Here is a 12829-nt window from a genome sequence, read left to right on the forward strand (position 1 = left end):
TGACACCGCATGTTCTTCCTTTCACCCCCCGCTGAACGCTCACTTTTAAAAAGCACTTACAAAAGCGTATGTGTATGATCTCTCCATCGGCGAAAACTGACACATTCTGAACATAATTCAATTTCTTTGGTTACTGTTCACATAGAATCTGAATAAATAACTTTGATAAAACTCAATATTTTGAACATTTGAATTCCTTTCCCAAACTACAGTCGAGGTGGATCCAATTCAAACACCAAGACACAGAAAGAGCAGCAGTTCTTCGTGTGCACACATTTTTTATTATTATTTACAAAACACAGTGTGCACCATACACACACAGAGTTTAGGTTTTCTACAAAACTGAGCTTCTCAGAACTTGACGTCACAGTCAGTGTTTTTAATCAATACTCTTCATAAACAGGATAAGTGTAAAACTATATTTTATACATAAATATACTCAACACAGTACAGCAAAAATGTACTAATCTGCATACACATACAAAAAAAAAAAAAAACAATACTTCAGCTCATGTTCCTCATGTGACAGATCATAAAGGGAGTGAGATAAGGGATTAACAACAGTGAACAAACTTACTTCCTCTCTTCGTGCAGTGAAACAGGTGCCAGGATTTTCTCATCTTATTGGTCAGCCGGTTTGTCGTGTGGGTATAAAAAGGTGAAGCACAAACGCTTTCTGAAAATTGTTGGCGCAAAAGACAAACATGGGCAATCCCAGAGGACAGCAGCACAGGGCACCACGTCATTAAGCAGTCAATCCACAGTTTTACAAAGTGACGGAGTGAATAGATTTGAGGCCTCTTTTGTTATATGAGGCGCTCTTCTTTGGGCAGCGGTAGGGGAAGGCCAGGTTTTTCCGACCCCGTCGCTCCCGTCTGCTTCCTCTCCTCTGCGCTGGGTCTGTATGTTCCCTCCATCCTTCTCTTCTTCCTGATCACACACAGCAGAAGCAGCAGAGCCAAGCTGAGCAGGGACAGCACGGAGACAAACGCCGACACCGAAGGTGGGATTAACACCTGAATTGCCATGGTAACACACAGCTAGGAAGAAGAAATTTAAAAATATATATATTAAAATCAAACAAAAATCTGACTTTTGTAATTTTGCACAGAATAATGGTGGAAATAGAGGCAGTGTCTTTGAGTCACTTAACTGAGCAGGCAAGAATTTCCATGAAATTTGTAGTCAAACAATTGAATATAATATGAATGGATATTTTCTTTTCTTTAAATTTGTGCCAAAACATTTCTCTCCCCTGAAACTTACACAAAAAGTGTCAATTCTGAAATTACAACTTTAATAAAGTGTCAGTGTTAGCAAACAGATGCACCGAGATAAGATTACATGCCAGTGGGCTGAGCTCACCCTCCTGAGGAAAGGAAAATATTGACCAGGTCTGCAGGGCCTGTCTTCTCACGTCTGGACCAAAACACCATCGGTTAGGTCCAAATAATAATGGAGCATCTAAAAAAAAGCAACAACAAAGACCTGAGTTTGTGAAAAATGCTAAGCTCAATATGCACGCGTTCTCATATACAAGAGGGAAATAGAAAACCCAGCATCTTAGTTACTGATTAATGTGTCTATTGTCTGCCTGATCAAATATTTGTTTTAAATGTTTTGAGAAAATCTAAACATACAGTATCCAGACTATATTTTATCAATTATGCTTTAAAAGTAAACTTTATATTCATTTTTTTTCATTAGAAAAATATGAAAGACAACACTTAAATGGCGTTTTAAATAAAATCCCACAGCCGAATCACATGAATGCAACATGGCCGTCATGGAAACGCGCTTGTTTCAAGCATGCAAGAGCTTTAAATTCCATGAAAATTACCATATCAGCTAAAATGCTTTGTAATTTACATCACTGACATGGTCTGGTGAAGTATTTTGGATAAGCAGCAGACTAGTCATACCACAACCCTTGTTGAGAAAACAAAGTTGCACTACAACATATTTTGTTGCTTCACTATAACTCATTCTAAATGAGATGCCAGCATGGGCTCAGAGGTTAAGCAGGACTGAGCTACAACTCCTGTGACTCACACCTTAAAATGTTGACACTGTTTTACAAACGGCAGAGTCTACATAAGGCCCATTGTATTGGCTTGGACTACATTCTTTAGGCCTGTAGCAGCCAAGCTCTGATAATGAAAGTATGCAGTAGTGTGAGCAGGAGGAGGAGAAATCTGGATTTGTAGGATATTATGTGGGCATATCACAAAAAAGCATTAAAAATTAAACCATGAGTCTATTGGTAGACAAAGAAAAACTTTGAATTAAACCTTTGCGATTTTCAAGAAAACAAAATACCAAAATGGTTATACATTACACTGAAATGCATTCCTTAGCCTATATAAATATAATTTATTATGTTACTGGCATTTAACTAATAAATTGGTCTATGGTTCTTGTTATTTTTGAGACAACTTTCAGGCATTTATTGCTTGGCGCTTGTCATTTTGAACTGTTGCTTTCCTTTTTATGTGATGATGGGGAATGTTTTAGACTCTGTGGCAAAAGAAAGGTTAACAAAGAACAATCCCCATTTCTGTGATATTTATGGAGAAATTTTTAGAGTAAAAGGAAAAACTACGAAGCAGATTAATGGAGGATGAAAATACTGATTACTTGTGTGTATATATATATACATACACCGATCAGGCATAACATTATGACCACCTTCCTGATATTGTGGTCTCCCTTATGCCACCAAAACAGTTCACTCATCAGAGAATGGACATGGTCCTTCTGAGGGTGGGATCTTTTAAATTTGGAGGCCAGGTCAACACCTTGTGCTGTTCTTCAACCGTTTTTGTGTGTGTCTGTGTCAGGCTGCATCCTGCTGGGGATGGCTGCTGCCATCAAGGCCTACATTACTAGGCCCTAGTCATAACAGACTGGGTGACAGCATATATGAGCTACCAGGAGAAGCAAATATCTTATTATTTTCTACACGATTCTTAAGAGCAGTCGGGTAAGAAAAAGTCTAAACTCACCTCAAATGTCCTCAAATGATGCAGCTACGAGTTCCTTTTTTTTCCCCTCGAAGAAACTGAATTTACTTCCACCTCGGTCTAAACAGTCCAATTATCTCCCTAATTCACCGTAAGATTATTACACCCCCGCGGACACACCCACAAAGGTTTTACATTGCCACAGGCGGATGCATATCTGCACACAGCGGAATGCCGCAGATCCTGCAGCACCTGTTGAACCGGTATCTCTACCGTGACGCGACAGGTGAAACCGCTCACAGTTAGAGAAACAGAGAAGCTGCAGCGGCGGACTCAGAAACCGTCTGGGTCGTGGCCCGGCTCGGTGCTTTCCTCAGCGGGGAGACATGTAATAAATCCAGCAGAAGTTACCTGTCGGTCACCGGTTATCCAGGTGAGATCACCAACGTAGCGGCGGCTCCTGGTTCAGACGGAGACGCCCCGGGAGACGGACGAAACTCATACTCCAGCAGACAGCTGTCGACGTAGTGGCAGCGTATTACGAAACTATTTTGTCCCACGCTCACCTGTCCTGGCCATATGCAAATGAGCTCGGTCACATGTGTCTCCTGCACCAATCACAATTGCAGTCATTTCTTATTTCCTCTTTAACCCAAATAGTCCAAATTGATATTTGTTTTTATAAACTTATTTTAAACACGAATCGCAGAATTCACTACATTTAATATGACACATTAGAATTGGTTTTGTTTATTGGTTTTGACAAACACAAATCAATCACTGAAACCATGAAGGTTTAGGTTTAATAATTACAGAGAGGAGGCCTTGAGTGAGTTTCCAAGCATGCTGTTTGTTGATGGAGCGTAGTCTGCTTTGTGGCCTACTTTCATTATTACTAATCAAACAAACTTTGCGTTTTCAGATAACAGTTTCAGTGGTGACATTTGGTAAAAGTTGATTCATTGACAGATGTGGAATAGTTTTTCTTCATCAATTAAGAAGGTCAAATGCCTTGAGTTCTTTCAAATGGGCGTTTGGAAATACACGTGTCCAAGTAGAACAGGTTGCATAAAAAAACAGTCACTCCCACACCTTTCTTTCACTCTGGATGTTAAAGCAACACTAAAGAGTTTTTAGTACCTTAAAATAATGTTTCAAAAATAGTTTCAGTGATTTATCACCTCAAAACCGGGTGAAAGCCAATTCTGTATTCGCTTTGCGGCCCTCTATTAGCTGTAACCGCACTATGTAACTTTGCTTCGTCGGGTAGCGTTTTTGTAGTTCTAAAAAGACTACAAATTTGACCTGCTTTACGGCAACGCGGCTACAAAAGCCGGTAGGTTGAGGCTCAAATCAGTGAGAGAGTGAATCAGATCAGTGAGAGAACACTCAGCAGGTGTGTGGAAGATACCAGCTTCATGACAGAGCCTGCAAAGAAAAGGAGGAGTGTACTGTCCGATGAGGCGAAGAAAAGAAAACGAGAGCATGATAAAGAAAGAGCTAAAACGAGAGTGAATATCGGACCGGCTCATACTCGTTGGCGAGAGCTGAAGGAGCTGAAGGAGGCAACAAAATGCAAGACGGATGGTGACTTGGCTTTGCTGCTGCTGGACTTGTAAATGAACATGATGTATGATCAACTTTGAACGTGTCTACATTACCATCCAGTCAAAGTCAATAAGTTTTCGCACCAGGGTGCTCACATGTGGGTTGATGCGCTTTTTCCTGGACTTTGATCCAGTTTCAGGGTTAATGCCCAGAGAGTATCTGTAAACAATGAGCAAAGACAACAACTTTCAGTTTTACATAAATTCATTATTGCATTACTTATCCAAGGCACATGCTATAGAGCCCCCTTCCCTGTAAGTAAATCCAACACCAAAGAAAGAAATTAGTACTGAAAGCAAAGTAAGACTGATTACAGACAAGCAAATCAGGTGCGTAGAGATGGAGACAGACATACAAACATTGAACAACAAACCTGTGACCCAAGAAAGCATGCATGTTATGTTGTTTAAGTCATCCACTTGACACCCAAGTTAAGAAAGACACAATAATATGCTAAGATTTATGCTACCAAATCAATTTACCAAAAAAGAGCACATGTTAGCTGCTCACAGGCTGTGTCCTCTTTGCCATGCTGTCAAAAAGGAGGAAGTTGAAGAGTGTTAGCCTGCTGAATTTGATCTCAACTGAGAGAATGTTCAATCATGTCACTCACTCCCACTGTATTTACATTTCTGTTCCAAGAGAATCACATGAAGGATTATTCCAGTTTGGAAATATCAGACATTAACTGAAAACAATAAGAATGTAGCATTGATAAAATAAAAAAAAAATCAATAAAAGCATTGGAGGCAGGCAAAAATGTCAAATAAACATCAACAAATGCTAAGACGAAAAAAGAGCAAGGTGGGTTATCAAGCAAGAGGGTCAAGCATGCAATACAATGGTAAGTATCACAATACCTTTGGATAAACTCCAAAGTGTGTGAGCTGTCATCAGGATACTGCAGATTGAAGTTGTAGTAGCTTGCAAAAACCGCGGCTATTCCATTGATGAAGCTGTCATGTGGTCCCATCACCACCTCTCCTTCAATGGACAGCATCCAAGCACTGGGCTTCATCATGTCACCTGAAATTAACAGATACCATATTGCTCTATTTAAAAAAAAAAAGAAGTGAAATGCTGCAAATGAGTAGAATTTCTCAGCAACATGGAATTCTTCTGCAATAGCTTCAGCCTTTAAACAAATAAAAATGCTGTTTAGGGCAAGTTTAAATTAGTTAACAAGTAATTCAGCTCATGTACAGTCCAGATTGTCAAGTTAAATATACGCTCTGCTGAAATATGATATTGCACAAACACGAGACAACACACTCACCATGGCAGAAGCACCGGACCCGAGTCTGCCGCCGCGGCTTGTAGTCGAATAGTATGGCTGTCTATTTTCTCATGGGCCAATATTATATGTTCTGTGTACAGGCTGAGGAATGAAGAGTTAAAGGATGTCAGAGTATAAAGCACAATAGCCTAGAAAATGCATATAAAATCACAGGGAATCAGGTCCTGTTTATTGTATTTTGTCCTCTGTGGTCTATGTTAGAGAAGAAGGATTATTGTCAAAAAGATTTTTTCTTTTTTAAAGAAATAAGCATAACTTGTGGCTACAAATACATTGCATTTCATATTAATAAAAATAAAAGGCTGCGGTATCGTGATAATACCCGGAATCGTGATACTTTGTCTGGTATCGTACTCATTTTGGTATCGTGACAACTCTACATGGGGGCCATAAAATTAAAGAGCATAACTTAAGCTTTCCGATGATATTAATTACTTGCCTGTGTGGCAAAGCTTCGCTTAGAAAAACGGCTTTGCTGCTGCTTCTACTTAGCTTACTTCGACGTTTGCACTAATTCGCGGGTAATTCGCGACTAATTCACCACATTTTCTCTAACTATCTAAGTCTAACTATCCCTCCCATCGACATGTGGGGACATGTACAACCTTACACACCTAACAGCATGTCATAACAAGCGGTCTAATATTTTAAATGATGTTCACTACCTTTTTGCTGTCCTCTTCCTGTGGGTGTGCAGGTGCATGCGTGTGGTATTATGTCTATGGTTCACTGCTGCTCTGCCTTTTTCCCACAATGCAAGGCGGTTCAGGCGCGAATTCTAATTTTACAGTAATGTGTTGTGTTATCACAAAGGATGGTTTGAATACAGTATTTTACCGTGCAAAAATACTGTAAAATATTGTGAAATTCGGGCAAAAACATGTTCACAGTAATTTACTTTGCAAGCATCAATTTCACAGTACTATACTAAATGACAGTATTATATTACAGTATAGTCTTGTAATGTGAAAATACAGTAATTTATGGTGAAATATTACAGTTAAATGTTGTGAAATCCTGGTAATATGTTACAGTGTAGCTTAGCTTTGCCCATCGACCGTAAAACATCTAACCTGGCTCTCAGTCGCTGTGCACTGCTAAGTAAACTGTCTCCTGCCTGCAACAGTGGTATCTGTCTCCTCATTGACAGCAGACACTCTTGGTAATAAAGCTAGTCATTTCAATGTCAAATTACAATTAAAAAATGGAAATTGCCAGTTGTCTGCAATCATTTTAGATGTAGTTCACCCAGGAGTTTGATGGTTACATTATATTGTTCCTCTCGGCTCTCTTCTGGACAGAGAACTCAGATGAAACTGGATTCTGCTCAAGCCACTCACCTGGTTTGAGTGTCACAGGCCTTATTACCAGTGGGACCATTGTGGACTTCAGCTCCCACATCTGCTCAAGCTGTGTCAGTTCAGCCCTTGGTACTTTACAGTCGTCTCTTGCTGAAGTTACTGTCATCTGGGATTGTCCACCAACATTATGTCGGTTAACCAGCAGCAGCTTGTCAGCTTGGAAACTGAAATCCCCCAAGAACTCTGCTGTTCTCAACCCCTTTCCATGTCTTCCATTGGGACTTGGAGGTTTCTAACTAATTCTTATACTTGAAGAAAGGTTCCTGTACACTATCCCTTGGTTACCACTTGGTGATGCCTCTCAGGGGATCTGTCCTCCCATATGCTGGTACTACAGTATGTGCTCAACTCTCTCAGGGATATCTTTGCACAGTCTTGAGTGCAGTCTGCTTTAGTGAGAAAATAAGATGAAAAAATTACTGGACGTATTCAGTGTAAACATTAACATTGAAGAGTTGACTTTAAGCCAGGGATGTCAAACATACAACATGCAGGTCAAAATCGGCCCACCAGAGGGTCTGATCTGGCTGGCGTGATGAATTTGGAAATTGTGAAAATGACATAAAAGGTGTTAACTGCGATTTTTCAATAAAATTATCTGCTATTCCTTATTTGTCCACTAGAGATTGCAGTGTTTTAGTAAGAGTTGCGACATGCTATTATGTTACTGGTCCGGCCCCTTTGAGATCAAATTGGGCTGTATATGGCCCCTGAACTAAAATGATTTTGACACCCCTGGTTCAAGCCATGCTGTTTCTTTACTATGATGAACTCTAAAACTTGACTGGAAAACCTCAAGCTAACTGTTCCTGCTTAAATGGCCACGTAACTCAGTAGCAACAGATGGACACCTGGCTCAAGAGTAGGTGTTTTTAAGCAAAGACTAATTATACAGCAACAGCAACTTTAAAAGACTATGGCAAGTAGCTTGTTACTAAAGATTAGGGTTGCCAACTCCCTGAAAAATAAATAAGGGACACCTCATTGGCAGGCCTGTCAGACGCGATTGCCTTCAGCTTTCCCGGCATGGTGATTGTTTTTAGCCCTTATTTGTGTGTCTGAAACGATTTATTAACTATTTGACTCGAACCTGATGAATTAGATGCATATTTGTTAGTGATATGAATACATGGAAAACAAATTATTATTCAACAATTTATTTTTAATACAAAATAACAAAATTAACAGAATAAAATAAATATCTTTCTTAAACAGAAACTTGTCCTGCTGAACTTAAAACTGTATAAATTAATATAAAACAATAGAAAGCAGAACATTCCTCTTGTAATAGTGCAATAAGAAAAGAGCAAACAGAAAGTGTATGGACAAGTTGTTGCTTTGTTGTCTTCAGGTATCTTCTTCGCAAGCGACAGTACCTCGACCAATGATTTCAGCAGGATTCTCGCTGTCAGTCCACTGGTCACAGAGCAGAAGATGGGAATAAGTTGACCGTAAATGTACGTATAAAGTGCCCTGTTATTCATTAATTCAACTGACATTTTACACACGTTTTTTTGATTCTCACGGTAATACATTTGAGCTCAATGCCGGACGATTCTGTTTTTGGCAACCCTACTAAAGATAAATTAATCAGAAAGAGTTTGGTAGTGTTAATTAAGGATAAAACATTCCCAAACAACTTCATTTGGTTGGGAACTAAAAGACATAATGTAAGCGCCAGCGTAGTTCTGCTGGGAAGACTCCAATACGTCACTCATTCATTCATTACCCCTAATCGGCAGCCCCGCCTTTATAACGAACCGAGTCACGCACCTGTCTTGCTGCTTTCAGGTACAGACTTGACGTTCACTTACGACAATCGTCTCTCGTGCCGTAGTAGCTATGTCGCTTAAAGAGATCGCCTCGTTGCCCATCTCTGATTCTGACGACGATGATATGATCCCTCCAACTCCTTCCCCGAAGCGCCGGAGCACTCGCGTTCGGGTGAGAGAATCGCTCTGGGCCGGCAGGCCCTCCGAGCAAATTATCAGTCTACTAGAAGGTCGGGGCATTCCTATCCAAAGAGGGACCCCAAGGGAAGACCTCCTCCTTATGGCCTCTCAAATACTGGGTAACCCCGAGCCGGATCATCAGCCGGTCAAACCAGCATCACCAAGCCCCGACGCACAGCCGCAGCCTGCAAAGACAAGCAAGAAACGTCTCGTAAAATCACCTTTACCTCGGCCAGCGAAGAAAACGAATAAAGCAACAACAGGACCTACGGCTTCTACCTCCCGGGATGGGGGCGCCGGTGAGCCAGCGTCCGACCAGATCCTCCAAGCCATCCACGTCCTGACCCAGTCCGTCAAAGGTCTGGAGACCAGGATGACCATCTTCGAAAACATCGCCTCCGGCGCTTCGACTTCTTTCCCGGCGCCGGCTTCGCAGCATTCACCAACGGTTCCCACCGTTCAAAATCCGTCCACTCCCTCAACCGCACCACCGCCCCTCCAAGGTTCATCCGCGACCGTAACGCCCTCCGCCGCTTCCGTCGCTGCGGGCCTACAATTCTTCAGCCTGGCTACAGCCGCTCCAGCCCTCGCCCTCGGTAGGACGTTCACTTCCCCCGCTGCGGCGGCCGTTTCTTCTTCATTGAGATCGAACATCATACAAGGTAAAGACGTGAATTTGGCTGCCCTACTTTTGCCGTCACCAGCCCGTGACCGTCAGCTCGTAGAATGCGGAGACGTCTCAGTTCTGCTTAAATCCTCTGACCCTAGATTGCATCGCAATCTGTCATTCGGCGAATTCGTTACCGCTTTCAGCGTTTATAGAGATATTTTATGTGACGCCTATCCTGATAGAAGAGAGGAGCTGGACACCTATTTAGCCATGATGGCCGATTTTAGCCAGCGCTACGGTGGGACTCTCTTTTATGAATACCACCTAGCCTTTTCTGCCAAATCCGCCGCTTTCATAAGTCTGCATAACAGCAGGTTGAATTGGGCTGTGACAGACTTCGAACTGTTAGTGCGTCATTTCGGCGGGCACCGAATGTTAACCTGCCTCATATGTAGTGGCCATAGCCACACCGCCGCATTCTGCCCCAAGGTACACGACCAAAAGCCATCATCTGCTGTCCCCGGCTCCTATCCTGTAAGCAGTGGGTGCGACAGGCAAGGTCGCCCATTCATACACTTTAACGGGGGAACTCTGTGTAACAACTTTAACGAAGCTGTGTGTTCTTTTAATGAATGTCGTTTTCTGCACATTTGTAGTTTCTGCAAAGAACCCCACCCGAAATCAGTCTGCCCCCGACGCACGAGGCCTCCCATGCGAGGAAAAGCTCCACCAAAGAAATTCTAAGCAGGCATCCATCGACCCCCATTAATATACCAGTCCTCTCACACCTTCTGTCCTCTCATCCAGACCCCTCATTCGCTAATTTGATCACGGGCCTTTCCCAGGGATTTCGGGTGGGTGTTATGTCTTCACTTCGCAAATCATTTTTTGCTAGGAACCTTCAGTCCGCTCTCACTGAACCCGATGTTGTCTCAAACTTATTGGCTAAAGAAGTGAATAAAAATTATGTCATTGGCCCCTTTAGTTCTCCTCCCTTCTCTACCTTCAGGATCAACTCTCTAGGAATAGCGACCCGCAAGTACTCAGGCAAGAAGCGACTTATTTTCAACATGTCCTCTCCTCACTCTGATACCATAGCCAGCGTCAATGAGTGCATTCCCCAGCAGCCATTTTCGCTATACTACGCATCTGTCGACAACGCGATCCACCTGATTAAATTAGCAGGCGAAGGAGCGTAGTTAGCAAAAGCAGACATCACTGACGCCTTTAAAGTTATCCCTATCCATCCCGCAGACTGGTGTCTCTTCGGGGTTAAATGGGAGTCAAAATTCTACTTCGCTGTTAGATTGACCTTTGGCTGTAGGAGCAGCCCCTGCATATTTAATAGTCTGTCAGAGGCCTTGTGTTGGATTCTGCTTAATGTCAGCAAACTGCCATTCGTCTTACACCTTTTAGACGATTTTCTGCTAATCGATTTCCCGTCTCCCGAGTCGTCAGTGCTCGACTCCCTGAAGCAAGTGTTCCATGAAGTAGGCGTACCCCTCTCCACCGAGAAAACAGAAGGTCCTTGTAAGTCTCTCGTCTTTCTCGGAATCCTCCTGGACTCAGTGGAAATGCAGGCCTCTCTCCCAACCGAGAAACTAGTCAGGATTAGGTCCATCGCTGAGTCATTTCAGTCTTCCGACGTGGTCACTAAACGCGAACTCCTCTCGCTCCTCGGCCATCTTAATTTCGCCATGAGGATCATTCCACAAGGCCGCTCCTTCATCTCTCGCCTCCTAAACTTAGCTCACTCAGCCATCAAATTAAGTGATCCGGTCTGTCTCGACGAGGGCTGCAGATCCGATCTGAAATTCTGGTCTCACCTTCTGAACAACTGGAACGGCATCTCGTTCTTTTATAATGACGTGCCCGAATCATCAGACTCACTGGCATTATACACAGATGCAGCTCCCTCTGTCGGTTTTGGGGGTTTTTACCAAGGGCAATGGTTTGCTGAGAAATGGTCTCCTGACTTCTCAGAGTTTGCCCTCGGGTCTGCCTCTTCAGCATTGCACGAGATCTTTCCAATCGTTGTAGCCAGTGTCTTATGGGGCGCCACTTGGTCTCGCAAACGGATCAACATATTTTGCGACAACGAAGCAGTAGTATGCATTCTTAACAAAGGACGATCCCCATGCAACAAAATCATGTCCCTTCTCAGACGGCTAACTTGGCAGTCCGTCATGCATAATTTCATCATTAGTGCAGAACATATCCCCGGTTACCAAAACGTAACCGCTGATGCTCTCTCTCGTTTCCGGTTTCAGGAATTCAGACGGTGCTGCCCAGATGCCGACCCGGAGCCGATAGCGTGCCCACCTTTCCCAGCTCTAATCTTGGATTAAAATCACCTATGGCCTCACTGTTAGACAGTGCGAGACGCTACATGGTTAAGGGCATAGCCCAAAGCACGCTTAAAGTTTATAAGTCCGCTTGGACCTGCTTTACTTTATTTTGCCTTTCTTTACAGTTGCCCATCTTTCCAATACTCGTCCCAACCGTGTGCGCCTTTATCGTCCACAATTTTGAAACGCGTAAAATCAAAGTCTCCTCAATTAGAAGGATGTTAGCGGGCATCCAATTTTACGCAAGGCTAAACGACCCCAATTTCCTAAGCCTGTTCTCCGTACCATCCATACGGTTGCTACTTAAAGGTATAGCTAAAACCACTGGAACCGTCCCGGATAAACGACTTCCTATCACCCCTTCCATTCTCCGCACTTTGGTCTCAAGACTACGGCAGGGGTTATTTACACCTTATATTGATACCCTTCTCGAAGCAGTTTTTCTCATGGCTTTTTACGGCTTCATGCGTTCCGGCAAATTCTGTTCTGACGCCCAGACTTTTAACCCTTCTCGAGACCTTGCAAACTCCGACATCCGTTTTTCTCTGCACTACTATACTATCTCACTGAAACATTCTAAAGCAGATACATCAGGCTCCGGTACCTCTATTAAAATCTATAAAGTGCTTCCTACTTTCTGTCCTTACCTCTCTATGATTAACTACTTAAAATTACGCCCACATTCTCTAG

The sequence above is a fragment of the Chelon labrosus genome, assembly GCF_963514085.1.
Source record: "Chelon labrosus genome assembly, chromosome: 2".
NCBI classification, from domain to species: Eukaryota; Metazoa; Chordata; class Actinopteri; order Mugiliformes; family Mugilidae; genus Chelon; species Chelon labrosus.